At 42.5% G+C, this 16220-nt stretch overlaps 1 protein-coding gene across 1 annotated transcript in view; it reads right to left on the bottom strand.

Annotated features, from left to right (window-relative positions):
* The window catches only part of babam2 (BRISC and BRCA1 A complex member 2), a 124243-nt gene that overhangs the window by 95809 nt on the left and 12214 nt on the right, over positions 1–16220 (bottom strand). The gene's annotated exons all lie outside the window — the stretch shown is intronic.

Genomic DNA, 16220 nt, shown 5'->3' with positions numbered 1-16220 from the left:
GTGTGTGTGTGTGTGTGTGTGTGTGTGTGTGTGTGACACAGAGAGAGCAGCCCCGTTGGGGTGGTCATTTGGTCATTTTTGCACATTTGGTAATTTTTTACACCTGGGGGTCCCCCAGGGACCTGGGGGTCCCCGAAACTCCGGGGGTCCTTGGAGGTTGTAGTTTGGCAGGCAAGGAGTGTGTGTGCAAAATCTGGCATGGATCGGGGCAACGGTTGCAGAGATATGAGCAGGGCAAAAGTGTGACGTGTGACGTGTGACAGAGGGCGTGACGGAGTGACGGAGGGACAGCCGGTGGAGGTTTGGATAGTGTGCAAGTAACTGCGACCTACGGTCGCAATAATAATAATATATATGAATGTTTATTTAAAGGTAGGGTAGGTTAAAGTGTTAAATATCTCTTCTGACAGTAATTATCGCTATAGAATGTTTGTTTAGTAAAAGGGGTCTCTGTCTCTCCAGCCTTTTTGTAAACATAAAATGCATTTTCAGGAGGAATACCAGTTTCATCCAATCAGAACAGAACAGAACTCATAAAGGACACGGGATTAACTCATATGCTGCCATTTAACAATACCTTCGTACTCTTTAACTGCCATTCGTCTCCATAGACTTCCATGTAATTCATAGTGCACGGATCATGCACACCCATGCCTAGATAATGCACCACGTGTGTCCACATTGCTCACAGCTTTCAAACAAAAAAATCCGAATGGAAATCCGTTCAGGCATTCATGAGATAGCAGCCATTATGTTTTACACTGTTGTGAGCTTGGAGGTCTGCTACCTGAGTTGTATGGGGGTTGTATGGGGGTTAAACAAGCAATTTCGCGATCGCTATCATGCCTACTAACGTTTTTGGGGTCCAAAAAATATTTTTTGAAAAAAAAAAAAAAAAAAAAAATTTTTTTTTTTTTTTATTCACGGGATTCACGGGCGTGGCAGGGTGGTACAACGGGATTTTTAAGGGATTCACGTTTTTGGCAGTTAATGAGTTAACAAGTGAAATTGGAAGATAAATTGGTATTCTCTCCTGATTGGCCGAACCTTTGCCACCCTTTCTGGTGTATTAAGGAGCTGGAGGAAAAAGTGTTTGTCACTCAACACTCTACAAAAGCTTTTGGGTTAAATGGTTTTTACCTGTTGTAACCTATATATTATGTTGTTATAACTTTCAATCCGGGAGCCACCTCTGTGTCTCATTAGTTGTTGCTATACATATAGTAACATCGTTTATTTTACATTTTTGGAGTAAGAATTTGAAGGCTTTCAGAAAACGTAGGTTAGGTTCTAGAAGGCGCTTTTAGAATCGACTTAAAAGAATATCACTTACCCTAGCCTACTCAACTCTATGTATTTCTGTGAAATGTGTACTTGACTGTCTCAGTCTCAATGCATTTTAATCAAATATACCATGGCACAGTGCATGTACTGAGACATAATCTGGTTGGCTCCAAAGTAGTGTTTTATTTCTTGAATGAGTGAAACAACCACACCGGTGTTTCCCCTGAAGACGCTTTATGCCTATATTGGGCCACGCCGCCGCACTAAAGATACCGAGTTGACAGAATCATGTCTTCCTGTGCCACCCTGTCTGAGGCCAATATTTATCTTGGGCCAGCTAGAGAGGGTCTGGCATCTGAAAATGCATGATAATAATTATATAGGCCAAGAGACGATAAATATATACATTTTTGCGTTCTTAATGTGATTTTTATAGATGCTGGCAACCTGATCCAACAAATCACTGTAGACTTGAAAGTGCGAGGCATGATTAAAAAAATAAATACAAAAATCCAAAGTATTACATTAATCTCTGCTAGTCGCTAATTCAAGTGTGGGCTCACGCCCTGTTTTGCCCTCAGAGGGTGCCAAGTCTAAGATCACACAACGTTACTCAGAAAGCATCCGTGTAACCACTTTAACCACTATTTTATACTTTGGCTATTCAAAAATTGCAGATATACAAGCTCATAGCATATCAAAGAAATCGTGAAAATGTGTGAAAAGCGAATATAGGGTCTTGGCTTCTGGCAGTTCCAGGAAAAACATTTTTTGAGATGGCCAAGCACATACAATTCTGGGGTCCATTGATATAGCAGCATACCTTTTTTCAGAAAACTGTTCTGATTTACAATTTTTTGTAGAATCGGCCTCGTGTGTTAAGAAGACACTTGGCATTCTCAGCCCATGGTGTTCCATTCTGCGATGTGAACGGGGCGGCTGTTGACAGAAATAGCATTTTCTAAACAACTTCTGTCGTGGTTCAGTGAGTTCTTTGGCCCAAGTCCGCAAAACAACATGCTGACGACCAACACAGAGTTTTCTCCCATTCGGCATGCTGTTGTTCATGAGTCGCCAAAGCTGCTTTTCACAAGCCATCTCTGGTGGCAGGGAAATAGTTTGCCCGCTAAAAGCATTCCCAGACCTGTCAGTGCACCTTGCCAATAATAAACACTAATAAAAGCACAGACCCATTATTCCCTGAAGCAGGAAGGAAGAGAGCGGCAGTTGGTACACTACACTCAGGTCAACATAACCTTTTCTTTTACAGGCCGTCTGAGGCCCATTGTTACTACAGTAACAGGGGACGAGTAACCCTGGCAGGGAGGAAGGGTTCGCCAATGCCTGGCATTCAGGATTACCAGGGGTAAACTGCATTTAGGAACGTTTCCTTTTCCCCTTTTACCATGGGCGTGGATTGGCTTTTTTATTGCCTTTTCTCAAGCAGGAGGAGTCATCCACGTATATACAAATGAAGGACAATGAGAAATTGTGCAAGGTTGTAGCTTCTCTTAGGGGTCTTAACTTTAAACTACTGGAAAAACAAGCAGATTTCGCCTACAAGAAAAGGTCGGACTCTATGCGACCGTGTACGTAATATCTGTGAACTGATCGCAAATTATACAACCTCTCAGTCTCACCTGAAAAGGCTTTGTCCTGTTTTGAAAACTCTATCACCTCAGGGATCTTTAACCCCCAAAACAACCAAACATTACAACACAGTCTGTTTCATGCAACGATGTTATAACTATAAGGGAAGAAGGGAAAATACCTTTACTGTAGTGTAGAACATGCTAGTATTTCTAGTATTCTCAGTTCCTCTATGAATCAACAAGTGATCAGACAAAATGATGAGCTGTGCAAATACAGTTTGTCTCTTCCCCAATAGTAAAAAAAAAAAAGAAAAAAAAGAAAAAGAAAAAATACAAGGCATCACAATGTAGCTGTAACAACACTGCTTTTAACACATCAGTTTTAACGTAGCTTTCCCAGATATTATAAATGTTGTCCGTCAAGTGGAAAAGAAGATAAACCTTTTTTTTGCAAGACCTAGAACTCCTGTTTTATGTACCTGCCTGGCTGTTGAAAGTGCTTGACAAGATAGTGGACACTATGGGTAATTCCCAGTGCAGAATTATGTGGAGAGTGGAGGGTGAGTGGGCTGTTGCTAGGGCTACTATCAGCCAGGCCTGTATCCTCATGATCACACTCTGTTACAAAAGGGACCTTAACCACTTAAATCATTGATTCTCAAAGTGGGGTCATATATATATATTGGGGTCTCATTGATGAAATACCATAAAATGACCGTAGCCTAATGCATGTGACACCGGGGGTCCTTTAAATGAAAATGATTGAGAATCACTACTAGAGTCATAAACATCTTCAATTTGGGGGTCCTTGACATGAAAAAGTTTGAGAACCACTGACAGTGCATTGTAGATTAGATAGATCTTTCTATTTAGCGTGTAGATCGATCTATATCTATCTATCTATCTATCTTTTATTAAATGTCCGTCTATAATGACGTGGCGGAAATATGGATGCCAGGTTGAAAGTGGTTAATACGGATGTAGCCTCGGAAACCCAGACTTTAATACGGATGTGACTGACATGGTTAATTGGTTATATCAGCATGCTTCATTCTTGCTATTCAAAACTTCTTCCAGTTCTCAGGAGAATTCCTGTTCCTCATTGGGAATTGTTTGCAGTGGTGGAAAGTAACTAAGTATATCTACTCAAGCACTGTACTTACTCAAGCACTGAGGTATTTTTACTTTAAATGAGTATGTCCAATTTTCAGTACGTCTATTCCACTACACTTCAGAGGAAAAGGTTTATTCCAGTACAATTATTTGACAACTTTAGTTACTAGCTACTTTGTAAATTATGATTACGGTATTATTAGAAAACATTAAAGTTGTACTATGTAACTTTTTTTATAAAACAAATCTTAAAATTCTCCTAACTATTAAAACACAAAAGTTTTAGAAGATCCGCGCCGTGAATTTCAGCCTGTAAAGCCTTCTCTATATGTAAACTGAGATCCTTGCCGGGGACCGGTTCTCGCGCGAAAATTGCGTCATCACACTACCGGCCAATCACAGCGAGGGTTATACAACTGCCGGCCAATCACATCGCATCTTGAAGTGGGGTCGCCATTTTGTTGTCGCCGGTTTGTACCATCCAGTCTCTAGGTAATTTCGCCTACCAGGCAGGGTGAAGGAGTGTATCTCTGGAATTACTGAACGCACAGGAACAAGGGACCCCTCCAAAGATAGATCTCAGCGAGGTGGAGGCAGACGCGGGGGTCTGAAGGTACGAAAAACGGCCGAAAGACGCGGACGCGACCGCGGTTCGCTATAGGGCTAATGACCACTAGGTGAGCAACTTACACAGTATGGCTTTAAAGAACATTAACCACTTCAGAGTTCAGACCCATATACATTTTGGGCATTTGAAAAAAAGAAGATATACATTTGAAAACTTGCGAAATGGGACATTCTGCATAATGCGCACTTTCTACTTTTGGTACTTTAAGTACATTTTGACATCAATACTTGTGTTCTTTTACTCCAGTGAAAAGTCAAACTTTTACTCAAATGGGCTTTTACTTTAAAAAGAATTTGAGTACATTTTCCACCACTAATGGTTCAGCGCACAAGGTCAATCGGTCAGTTATCTGTGGACGACGACAGGGATGAGAACTGAAGCAAATATGGTTAGGCTAATTTCTGTCTGAGCCAGGTGGAGATCCTCCTAACACAGCCTGCGCACGACACGCAACAGAGGCCAATTCTGGAATTTCCTGTATAACTAGACAGAGCCTGCTTGTCTACCGCAGCAAAGTGCTGTGTGTGTGTGTGTGTGTGTATGTGTGTGCGTGCGTGCGTGCGAGCGTGCGTGCGTGCGTGCGTGTGTAGGATGGATGAGTGGGAACATGTCTATCAAGCAGATATCGAAGTCATGGAGAGCCAGGTTAACCCCAGCTTAACACGCACACACACACACACAGGTTGAGAAAGATGCAAAACGCTAGGGAAAATCCCAATCCCCCGTGTTGTTTAGGGCTAAGTGGAGCTCTGGACAAGTCTAGACCAGAAAAATGATACATTACACACAAAAGAAGGGGACAGATGGGCAGACAAATGGTAGGAATAGGTAAGGGGAAAGAAGAAAGGGGCAATTATAGATAAATGTTCGCAGGTGCCTTGGAGCATATACTGTACTCGCACACACACACACACACACACACACACACACACACACACACACACACACACACACACACACACACAAACACACACACACACACACACTTGTCGCTGCCCCAGCATGGGGGCACTGTGTATGACATGTGTTACTTCATGTCCCATAGCCTCTGTCCAGACTGCTTACTAAACACCAGGCTGTGACAGTAACATGAAAGTCCACATGGCCGTGATGTTTTAGTGTCTCCAGATGCGAGTGATCGCTGCAAGCCCAGAGCGCCTCCCCTTGATCTGCCTCGGCCCGGGTGGATTAAAACACAAGAAAGGGGGGTTGTGATAGCTGAAAGATCATTCGAGAAAGTTAGTCTGAATATTATGCCTTTTCATTTTTGAAAAGCCATAATATTCAGACTAACTTTCTTGAGAGTGGTGAGCACACACACTACAACTCAAACTTCCCTGTGTAAATACCCTAAAGCATACAGTATATCATGCCATGGCCATGCATTCTGTAAAAAGATGAGCTTTCTTTGACTTCTAGTCTTCCACGGATGTTAAAATCAAACAAATAATGTGTGATCATTAAATAATATTGTGTGTGTGTGTGTGTGTGTGTGTGTGTGTGTGTGTGTGTGTGTGTGTGTGCGTGCGTGTGTGTGCGCTGGCATGTCAAGCAAAGGCGTTTGCCGTGTTTATGCAAAAACATTACGGTTAGGTTTGTTCGTAGTAGTAGTGAGTCACTTGAACATAGGGGAGGGAAAAAAAGAGAAAAGACAGCAGTGATGCAATAACTACGCAGGAGCACCCCCCCCCCCCCCCCCCCCCCTCCCCTTCCTGCCTCTGTCATTTCCCCCTCTCTACTCCTGACCCCACGCTTTCCCAGCAACCAGTGGGCAGCAAATCCCTGGTTGTATTCCTGTCAGAGGCTTCGGGTATTCCTGGGAACAGGAATACCACACGCTCCTCCTACTTACCCCCACCTATCGTGTCAGTCGGGCAAAATAATCTTAGGCCGTATTGGACGGGTGGTTGGAACGTGTGGTGGTGTGCCACTTTTCCACTGGCCCAACACCACACCACACCGCCCACTTGTGCCAGGTTTTCCACTACAAGGACCTGGGTAGAGTGGTGTGAAAGTGGTACTAAACATGGTACTAAAAAGTATCCAATCTAGAGTAGGTCTGAGCTAAGCCAAACAGAGCCAAACACTTCATAATGACTCGCTGACTTTTCATTTAGACCACCAGGATATAGTTGTAATACATGATAATATATTCTATTGAGTTATAACCACTATTATAATCTATTATAGTGTATTATAGTTATCATAGTAATGCATTAATACTTTATAGTGTATTATAATCACAGTTATAATCCATTATAGTGTATTATAATTTAGGATAGTTGTAATGCAAATATATATTTTATTATAATCACAGTTAAAAGGGTAAATTTGTTTCTTACCAATAGGGGTACCTTTGTGTAATGGAAAATGTAGATATTTTTATATGGTGCGGTGTGGTGTGGTGTGGTGTGGTGTAGCGTGGTGTAGCGTGGTGTGGTGTGGTGCTAAAGCTGCAGTCGAAAGGGGGCTTTTGTGTCACTCCACAAGGTTAACGTCACTGGGGGAGGGGTCGATTAAGGTAAATGTAAAAGTTAAGGGATGTCCTAGAAGTGTTTGGAAAGGAAGCTGTGCTAACATGTTGGTCTAAATCAGTGGTTCTCAACCTGAGGGTCGGGACCCCCAGGGGGTCCATAAATGATTTTGGGGGGGGGGGGGGTCCTCAGATGATTAACTTAACTCATTCCCTGCCAGGCCCGATAGTCCCGAGATTATTCCAATGTCTTTCCCCGCCAGGCCCGATAGTCCCGAGAATTAAAAAAAAAAAAAAAAAAAAAAAAATCAAAAAAAAATTTTTTTTCAAAAATTTTTTTTGACCCCAAAAAATGGAGTAGGCATGATAGCAATCGCGAAATTGCATGTTTAACCCCCATAGCAACCCCATCTTTCAAGCATGGCAGCCATTTTGGCAGCCATCTTTGTTAAACATAGTGGCTGTTATCTCATGAATGCCTGAACGGATTTCCATTCGGATTGTTTTGTTTGAAAGCTGTGAGCAATGTGGACACACGTGGTGCATTATCTAGGCATGGGTGTGCATGATCCGTGCACACCCAATTACATGGAAGTCTATGGAGACGAATGGCAGGTGGGAGTACGGAGGTATGTTAACACCTTCTAAGCCAAGGGGAGCCCCTTAATGTTAAAACCGTACTATATCGCACATCCCCCCAGGGACTCTCAGCCACGTCGCACATTCCCGGACTTTGTCTTTAAAACCGGAATAAAAGCTTTTGATCCGAAAATCGGCGATCGTCTAACCTTCCCTAGTCACCACTCGTGCACTGATGGCTCATGCAGACCGTGCATGAAGCAGAGGTGACGTCAGCGCCTCTCCTTCTCCAAGGCACCTTCCACCCATCCGTTTACTGTCTACACACTCGAGCTCCTCCTGCAGCCATGCTTGGGGCTATGCTAGCGAAACTTTTCAGGTCTGTTCTTCAGTCACACATGGACTATTTGCGGGGACATTTACGTGAAAGGATCGCGCACGCGAAACGCACGGGGACATCGACGATCGGCCAAAACCCCCATTCTATCCCAACGGAGATCGAGAAAATCATGGTGAGTTACTGGCCTGGGGGGAAAAAAAAAAGAAAAAACAGCGGCGCTGTTCAAGATGGAGGGGCTGCGGGGTCATGTTTATAAACATAATATTATGTCTCAGATCACAATACAATAATAGAAATTTCACGGCTAATCTACCAACCCCCATTCTATTTCGGACTGCAACGTGTTAAAATGGCGGTCAATGTGTTAATGTGAAACATTGTTTTCTCACTCATCAGTAAACAAACAAACGTAACATTTAAGTGTATAGAGGGCATCTGCACATTTCTAAAGTGACAATTCAAGGACTTTAACTCATTTAATGCCAGCCTATCACCACTAGAGGGCGCCCAGTGACCAGAGAATAATGGAGATATGCTGGTAATGCATGCCCAAGCCCTGGAGCCATGACTTGCCAGAACACTTTCCTTAGAGGATGAAGTTACCAAGCTACCAAGCATTTTAGATTTAGATTTTCGTCAACTTAGCCATGATTAAACCTTGCACACCTAATGCATGGGAGAAGAAACAGAGAAAATGAGCTCTAAAGATCCTGGATTGCATTGGAGTGGATGGTAAATATCAGCAAATATCGGCAAATATCGTCCTCTGTAAACAGAGGACAAAAAAAAAAATTTTTGAAAAAAAAGTTTTTTTTTTGATTTTTTTATTAAAAAGCCGAACTAGTTCGGGATCGGCACTCTGGGATGCGATAATAAAGCCGAACTAGTTCGGGATTGGCACTCAATGAGTTAATACCTCTAAAATGACACATTAAACATTGGCCAAATTGTCAAAAATTAGAGGCAGAAATTGTGAAAATAGCCAATATACATGCTCACAACGCCTCGTGTTGCGACTTGCGAGGCGTTGTGAGCATATAGATCTGCTATTTTCACAATAGAACCGTGTTATACAAAACGTAATGCCTCAACTTTTCGTGCTCGTCATGGTGGGGGGGGGGTGCCCAGTTCAAATATGATTATTTTGGGGGTTGCGGCCTGAAAAGGTTGAGAACCACTGACCTAAATTCGCCGGTCCGACAGTGGGCGGGCGGTCAGGTCAAGGAGTGTGTGTGTGTGTGTGTGTGTGTGTGTGTGTGTGTGTGTGTGTGTGTGTGTGTGTGGCAAAGTTCACACTGGGACACAAACACACCGAATGGAAGGGAAACATGAAAGAAAAAAGCAACAATCTTATCTAAATCTGGTCTAATCTAATCTAGGTATCCCTCTCTGCTCTGCAAGGTTGGAGTGGGGAACGGGAGACCGAGCAGCAGGGTGAGGTCAAAACAAGAGATATAAAAGATACACAAACGTTCACTCGTAGGTCATGACACAATATTGGTTATTTCTCGTTTGGCCTCCTTGCCAAAAGAGATCTGTCTCAATAGCCTGTCCTCTTTGCACAACACGCCTAAAAACACACTTAATAACACGCACGCACACACACACACACACACACACACACACACACACACACACACACACACACACACACACACACACACACACACACACACACACACACACACACACACACACACACACACACACACACACACACACACACACGTTACACACGTTGGTATTACTACTGTATACTTGTAAGGACATCTACATTAAAGCCCACTGATAAACGTAGCACTTTTTTCATCAATATCAACCAGCAACGACCAGAAGCGTCAATTGGCTATGGTAACTTCCATACCTTGGCTAAAGGGGAAAGAATAAAATGTACTTTCTAAAATTAATTAGCCCTATTCACGGCCCGCCACTCAGCAACTTCCTGGTGCTGAAGTCACGTTTTGAAGGGTAAAACCCTGCTAAAAGCCCATAGAGTTAACACAGAAATCAAAAATGTAATGCAATTTCCGAATAGTAAAGTATAAAATACGGCTAGCATGATCAAGAACACAAGATAGTAAATGGCACAAAGCATTATAATTTACTTTACCGTTCGAAATAATGATTTGTTGGCTTTAAGTCCAGTTATTTCTGTGTTAGTTTCCCCTTCAAAACTGATGTCAGACCCAGGAAGTTGCTGAGAAATTTGCTGAGTGGGCGGGCCGTGAATAGGGATAATTCATGCCTGTTGATAAGGTATGGCAACATGACTGGTGTCTTGCACGGGTGAAGGCACGAAAAGATTAATCCAATGACGCTGCCAATGGCCATACCCAATTGACGCCTCTGGTCATTGCTGGTTGATATTGATGAAAAAATGTCTACGTGTATCAGGGGCTTTAAGAAAGGCACTTTCAGACAAGAGCAGCAGAGTGAGAGTAGCACCCAGGATTATAGTTTAGGCCAGGGGTCTTCAACGTTTTCAGGCCGAGGACCCCTTGAGAGAGAGATGAAGCAGGGACCCCCACAACCTGTTCATAGATTCCATATAGTTTCATCGTTTGACAGGATAATCATCAGTGTATTTTGGATTCATGTCAATTTGTGTTTTCAGATATTTAACCACTCGAACCGTCAATACTTAATAAACGTGACCTTTCATTCTGTACTTAGTCTGCTCTTTCTCCCCTCTACACCAAACCTAGCCGAAAATAGCCGATCTACAAGTAGATCTGCTATTTTTTCAAGTGGTTATTACTGTATAGAAAAGGAGAAAAAAAGCTTCTATCACACAAAGATTTGGAGGACCCCCTGTAGTAACTCTGAGGACCCCCTAGGACCCCGGACCCTAGACCTAAAGCCTGAGTTAAGTACCTTTTTGGTCACCGGTGCTGCACACTGAAAATAGCCGATCTACAAGCACGCAACGTTTGGCGTCTATTTCTCAAATTCTACAATACTTGTGTGCCCCCATAAAAGTAATACAAGCACACACACACACACACACACAATGACAGACGGCCAGTGTGTAGCCAGCGGCGTGTACTGTAGCCTTTCTTCACCCAGCCAGAGCATTATGCTGTCTCTTTCATCCTTTCATCACTCCTACACTGATATTCAATACTATTGAATATCATTTGAAGGTTAACCCATTAAGACCTGAGGCCGATTGGACGAATGCCTTCCAAATCAGTAGGTCTCTCAAGGCTCTTCGTGCCAAGGCTCTTCGTGCCCTCGAAGTGACATTCAAAAACATTTTCAGATGGGGGGGGGAGGGTCCCCTGCCTAATACAATAATGCAGGGGACCCCCCACCCCATCTGAAAATGTTTTCTAACAGGGTCCACCCAGAAAAGAAGATCTGTGTTTTGTTTTTGTTTTTTCAAAAATGTTCAAAAATATCAGATGTGCACACTCTGTGAGCTTGTGTATTTGTTATTTTTGAGATCAAGTGTTTTCTGAAAAAAAATAATCCAAAATGACACAGACGCTTTCTCAGTTTTAATGTTAATACACCAGGATGTGTGTAGAGTTTTCAGCTGCAAAGATTTAAAAGCACAGTAGGATGACTTTCAGTCACTAAAACCGATCGATATCGACTATGGTATAGTAATAATCTGAATTAAAATGACTTAATGGCCGCATACAGGGGAACTGGCGGGGGAGGTTGTCTCGAGTTCCCCACTACAGGCCTCGTTCAACATGTGTGCATCACATGCGTGCCTCTTTGTTTAGCACATCGCTAAACCTTTCTGGATTAGAGAACAGGGATGGATGTCTCTGTCTAAACAGAAAAATGGATAACAAACCTGCCCGAGCCCCTTTGAGTAGAGGGCCAAAAACACAGAGCCAAACAAGAGGAGGCTAATGATACCCTTAGCCGGCTATAAACAAGAGGAACATGTTGCTGAGACATGAGGAATTCAGCGAGGCACTGAGAGACGAGCTAAAATTAGACCATGTGTTTACCACCTTAGGAAAAAAGGCTTGAAACCGGTTGCTTTTTTTTTTTTGTCCCCAGAGAAATTCGCACTCAAATTCAAATTCTAGCACTTTAGGGACAACATATTCAACGATAGATTAATTAGTTGATTTTTACGATGCATGCCTATGTATATAACTAACTCAACTGCAGCAGTTGAATCTTCCTGCTATCAAACATATAATTATCCAAATGTCTGTCTGAATGTCTGTCTGAATTTCTGACTGTCTGTCTGTCACAGCGTTTCTCTTCGGTGGCTGGACCAATTGATCTGAATCCGCATCACCATTAGCATATGAACACACCTGACATAACTGCAAAGCCCGTTTGTCACTTTCACAAATCGTATGCTGTATATTAGCATTTTTATGGTGTATCGTGTATCTACTATCTATTCTGCATCTAGCATGAGGCTTATCTATTCTGCATCTAGCATGAGGCAACATGTTTAACCAGTTTTGTGTGTGTGTGTGTGTGTGTGTGTGTGTGTGTGTGTGTGTGTGTGTGTGTGTGTGTGTGTGTGTGTGTGTGTGTGTGTGTGTGTGTGTGTGCGTGTGTGTGCGTGTGTGTTAGTTCTACAATAGTTTAGATACTGTGGTCAGGTACAGTAGGACCACTACTGGTTGTCTAGAGGTTTTGCATGAAATCCTAAGGGAAATATCTCGCCTTTCCCAATAGGCGTTATACAGTAGATCAACAGTAGACATTTTGGTGCTTGCTTTGGGGACCCCGGTAAACATCCGGGTTGGGACATAAATGTTACGTATTGTAGCTTTACACCCTATGTTATTGTCGTATGATAGTCTCATGTGGTGAAAATAGCCGATCTACAAGCTCACAAAGTGTCACGATGTGTGTGTAGATCTGCTGTTTTGTCTCGCATTTTTATGAATTTTCGAAAACTATCCCAAAATAGGAACACCAATGGTTAACCATTTAAACCTTTATGGTTGACTGGCTCTACTGTATACTACCGTCTTTCCTGTTTTTCTGTTATTGTGGAGAAAGCTTTCGCAGAAAATAGCCGATCAACAAGTTCACATCTTGTTGATTCTTCTGCTTCTGTGATCATCAGGGTGATGAAAACACAGTATTCCACAGGGACCTGGTCCATGCGTTCACACGTGGCTCCTTCCAAATTCACACCGTCACTCAACATTTACGAGGCGAACGAACTGTTGCTGGTAAAAACGGAGCGCCGTCTCCCCACATTTCCTGTGGCGTATGGTGGGAAAAGTAAGGATTCTATTGGGAATGCACGTATTTTACAGGGACGAGGGGATGGACTTACTGAAAATGTAAAGAAAAAAAAAAGAAAAAAACTTTAAGCCAGTGAGGGGGAGAGAGGAGGATCTCGCGGCGGGTTAGAGAAACGAAAACGAGGGAGGATTATTACGAAGGCCCGAGCAGAAAAGACGGGGGAAGAATGCAAGCAATAGAATAAACAAACGGGGGGGCTGCCAAGCTCTCGCTGCTGGCTCAACTGAGGTACTTCCCCTTATGTGCACAGCTGGATTTTGTGAGACGGTGAGCAATAGTCCCCCTCCTGTCTCCCAGACTCTGACACAGGCAGGGGAATTTAACTTCCCTGTGCTAGGCCGCTTTAAAAATAGCATGGTGGTGGACAACCGAGCGCTAGTAGCCTAATAGCAACAACAACAATAGCACCTCGCCAAGGCCCAGAGAGTGCCTTGTCTCTGTCGCTCAGCATCCCTGAAAAACATGTCCACCTGGACTTTTCCACCCGTCTCTAAGCTAAGCCTGTACTCGGTTGTCAGAAACTTGACACATGGTGAGGGCGTGCTGTGGGGTTTCACTGGGAGTCCATGTGTCAGTTAGAGCAGAGGTTCTCAACCTGTGGGTCGGGTTCTCCCCACGTGATTTTTTGTATTTTATTTTTGGGTGGGGGTTGGGGTGGGGGGGGGGCAGATGACAGTGAAGTGACAATGAAGGACTTTTAACTCTTTCTGTGCCAAATGCCCAAATGGCTCCAAGGTAGCTGTGCCCTGATTTTGTATGTTTTTCTTTACTATGCAATGAAAAAAAATGTTTTTTTTTTTTTTATAATTTTTTCCCCAACAGAACCAGACACAGTTGTTGTGATTCAGTGGCGAAAGGAATTTTGTCAATCAGACAAATGGTTCCAGAGATAGAGCTGTTTGAATGAAAAAAAGTGTCCATCCACTAGAATGGACACACATTTTCTCAATCAGCTAAACGAGGGAGCCAACACACAAACAGAGAAAACCATCTCTCTGATCTCAGGTCATTTTGACATCTTTAAAAAAAAAAAGAAAAAAAAATGTTTTTGTTTTTTTTCTATACAAAAAACACAAAAGACGTCAAAGACGTCATTGGCACTGAGGCCCATTGAAAAAAAGACGTCAAGAGACGTCATGCCTCAAAAAAGAAAGAAAGAAAGAAAGGAAAAGGACAATTACTGCATAACAATCTACAGCATATACTATATAAACTGGTCAAATATTGGTAGAATTGGCAAATATAAGAAATGTTGAAAATAGCTGATCTACAAGCTCACGCCGCCTCGCAAACGCAAGGCATTGTGAGCTTGTAGATATTTTCCAAATTTGTATCTGTGGAACTGAGTCAAACCATATGCATGCAATGCCTCAACTCCTACAATTCCAAGTGCTTGTCAGGGTAGGGGGGGTCACCAGTCACCGAAAGGCGTAGAGAACCACTGAGTTAGAGCAGTGGTTCTCAGGCTTTTTCCATTACCAGGATTTCATGTGGATTTCTTCTTCTTCTTCTTCCCTGGTACCCTAATCTAAAAAAATCCAAGTGCGTCAAATAAAGTTTGACGCACGGCCGCGTCACTCGAGGAAAAACAACCGATTTCTCAGTTGAAAAATCTATTATTTCTCATCAAGCAACACAATTGTGCAATGACGTATAAAATGGCCCTCAGAGTGGGATCGCTAATTAAATACTTAATTGGGTTGCACAAAATTTAAATAAATACATTTTAATATCTTGGTCTTCCCACACGCTCTTCAGTGAGACAGAAAGCAAGACAGAATGAAGGAATAAGTATAGCCACCAAGTTATGACTACACCGCGTTTTGAACTCGGACACAGCTTTTACAGTCCACTGGTGAATAGAATTCTTAATTTGTTCAATCTATTTTCAGATTTCAAGGCTGAAGCAAAAGCCCACTTTAACCCATTAAAACCGGAAAAGAATCACAGCAGAAATTTCAAGGTAAAGAGGGATACACAACTAAACATTTGACACATGTCCCATGCATGTAATGCAGGGGTCTTCAACGTTTTCAGGTCAAGGACCCCTTAGTTGAGAGAGAGATGAAGCAGGGACCTCCACAACCTGTACATAGATTCCATATAGTTTCATCGTTTGACAGCACGATCGTCAGTGTATTTTGGATTCATGTCAATTTGTGTTTTTATATATTTAACCACTTGAACCGTCAATACTTAATAAACTTGACCTTTTACTCTGTACTTTTTCCCCTCTACACCAAACCTCTTTGCCGAAAATAGTAGATCTGCTATTTTTGGCTAAAGTTCTCAGAATATTGAATATGGGAAAGTCAGAAAAAAAAAACTTTCTATCACCACAGATTTGGAGGACCCCCTGTAGTAACTCTGAGGACCCCCCGTTGAAGACCCCTGATGTAATGTAAAGGAAAGTAAAGTAACCGCGTTGTTGACCACACACCCATTGTGCTGGTTTGCTGTAAACTACACAGTATAAATCCTCAGCGTTCATGAATCCACTTGTAACTCAGAGACCCTAAATAGTCTCAGTCCATTTCTCTCTCTGTTCATTTATTTAACTCTGAGTTGCTTTGCTCTTGGCAATAGTGGATGTGGCTCTATTTCATCTCCCTCTTGCTGCTAGCGTCAGTGCACTGCATTTACGATCAGCAATTTGAAGCATCTGTCTGACATTTTCAGACCACAAAATGGCATCACGTTGCACTGAAAACTGACAAAAACTCCAGTGTTAACAAGTGGGGGATGACAGAAGACAAACCCAATGGTAAATTTGTTTCCTGTGCAATAGAGGACATAAATTAATTGTAAAACAGCCATACAGGACAAGCAATGATAAAGATTGCACTTGAAGCTGCAATCTTACTTGAATGAATTAAACATTATTTGAACCAATCTGTATGGTAGAGTACAGTGATGGAAGAATACACCATTTTTTTCACTTAAGCAGTGTAGAAATACTCTGTTACAAGT

This window comes from Nannobrachium achirus (assembly GCF_963921795.1).
Source record: "Nannobrachium achirus genome assembly, chromosome: 20".
In the NCBI taxonomy this organism is placed as follows: Eukaryota; Metazoa; Chordata; class Actinopteri; order Myctophiformes; family Myctophidae; genus Nannobrachium; species Nannobrachium achirus.
The sequence above is the reverse complement of the archived record's forward strand: the minus strand, read 5'-3'. Positions and strand labels throughout refer to the sequence as shown.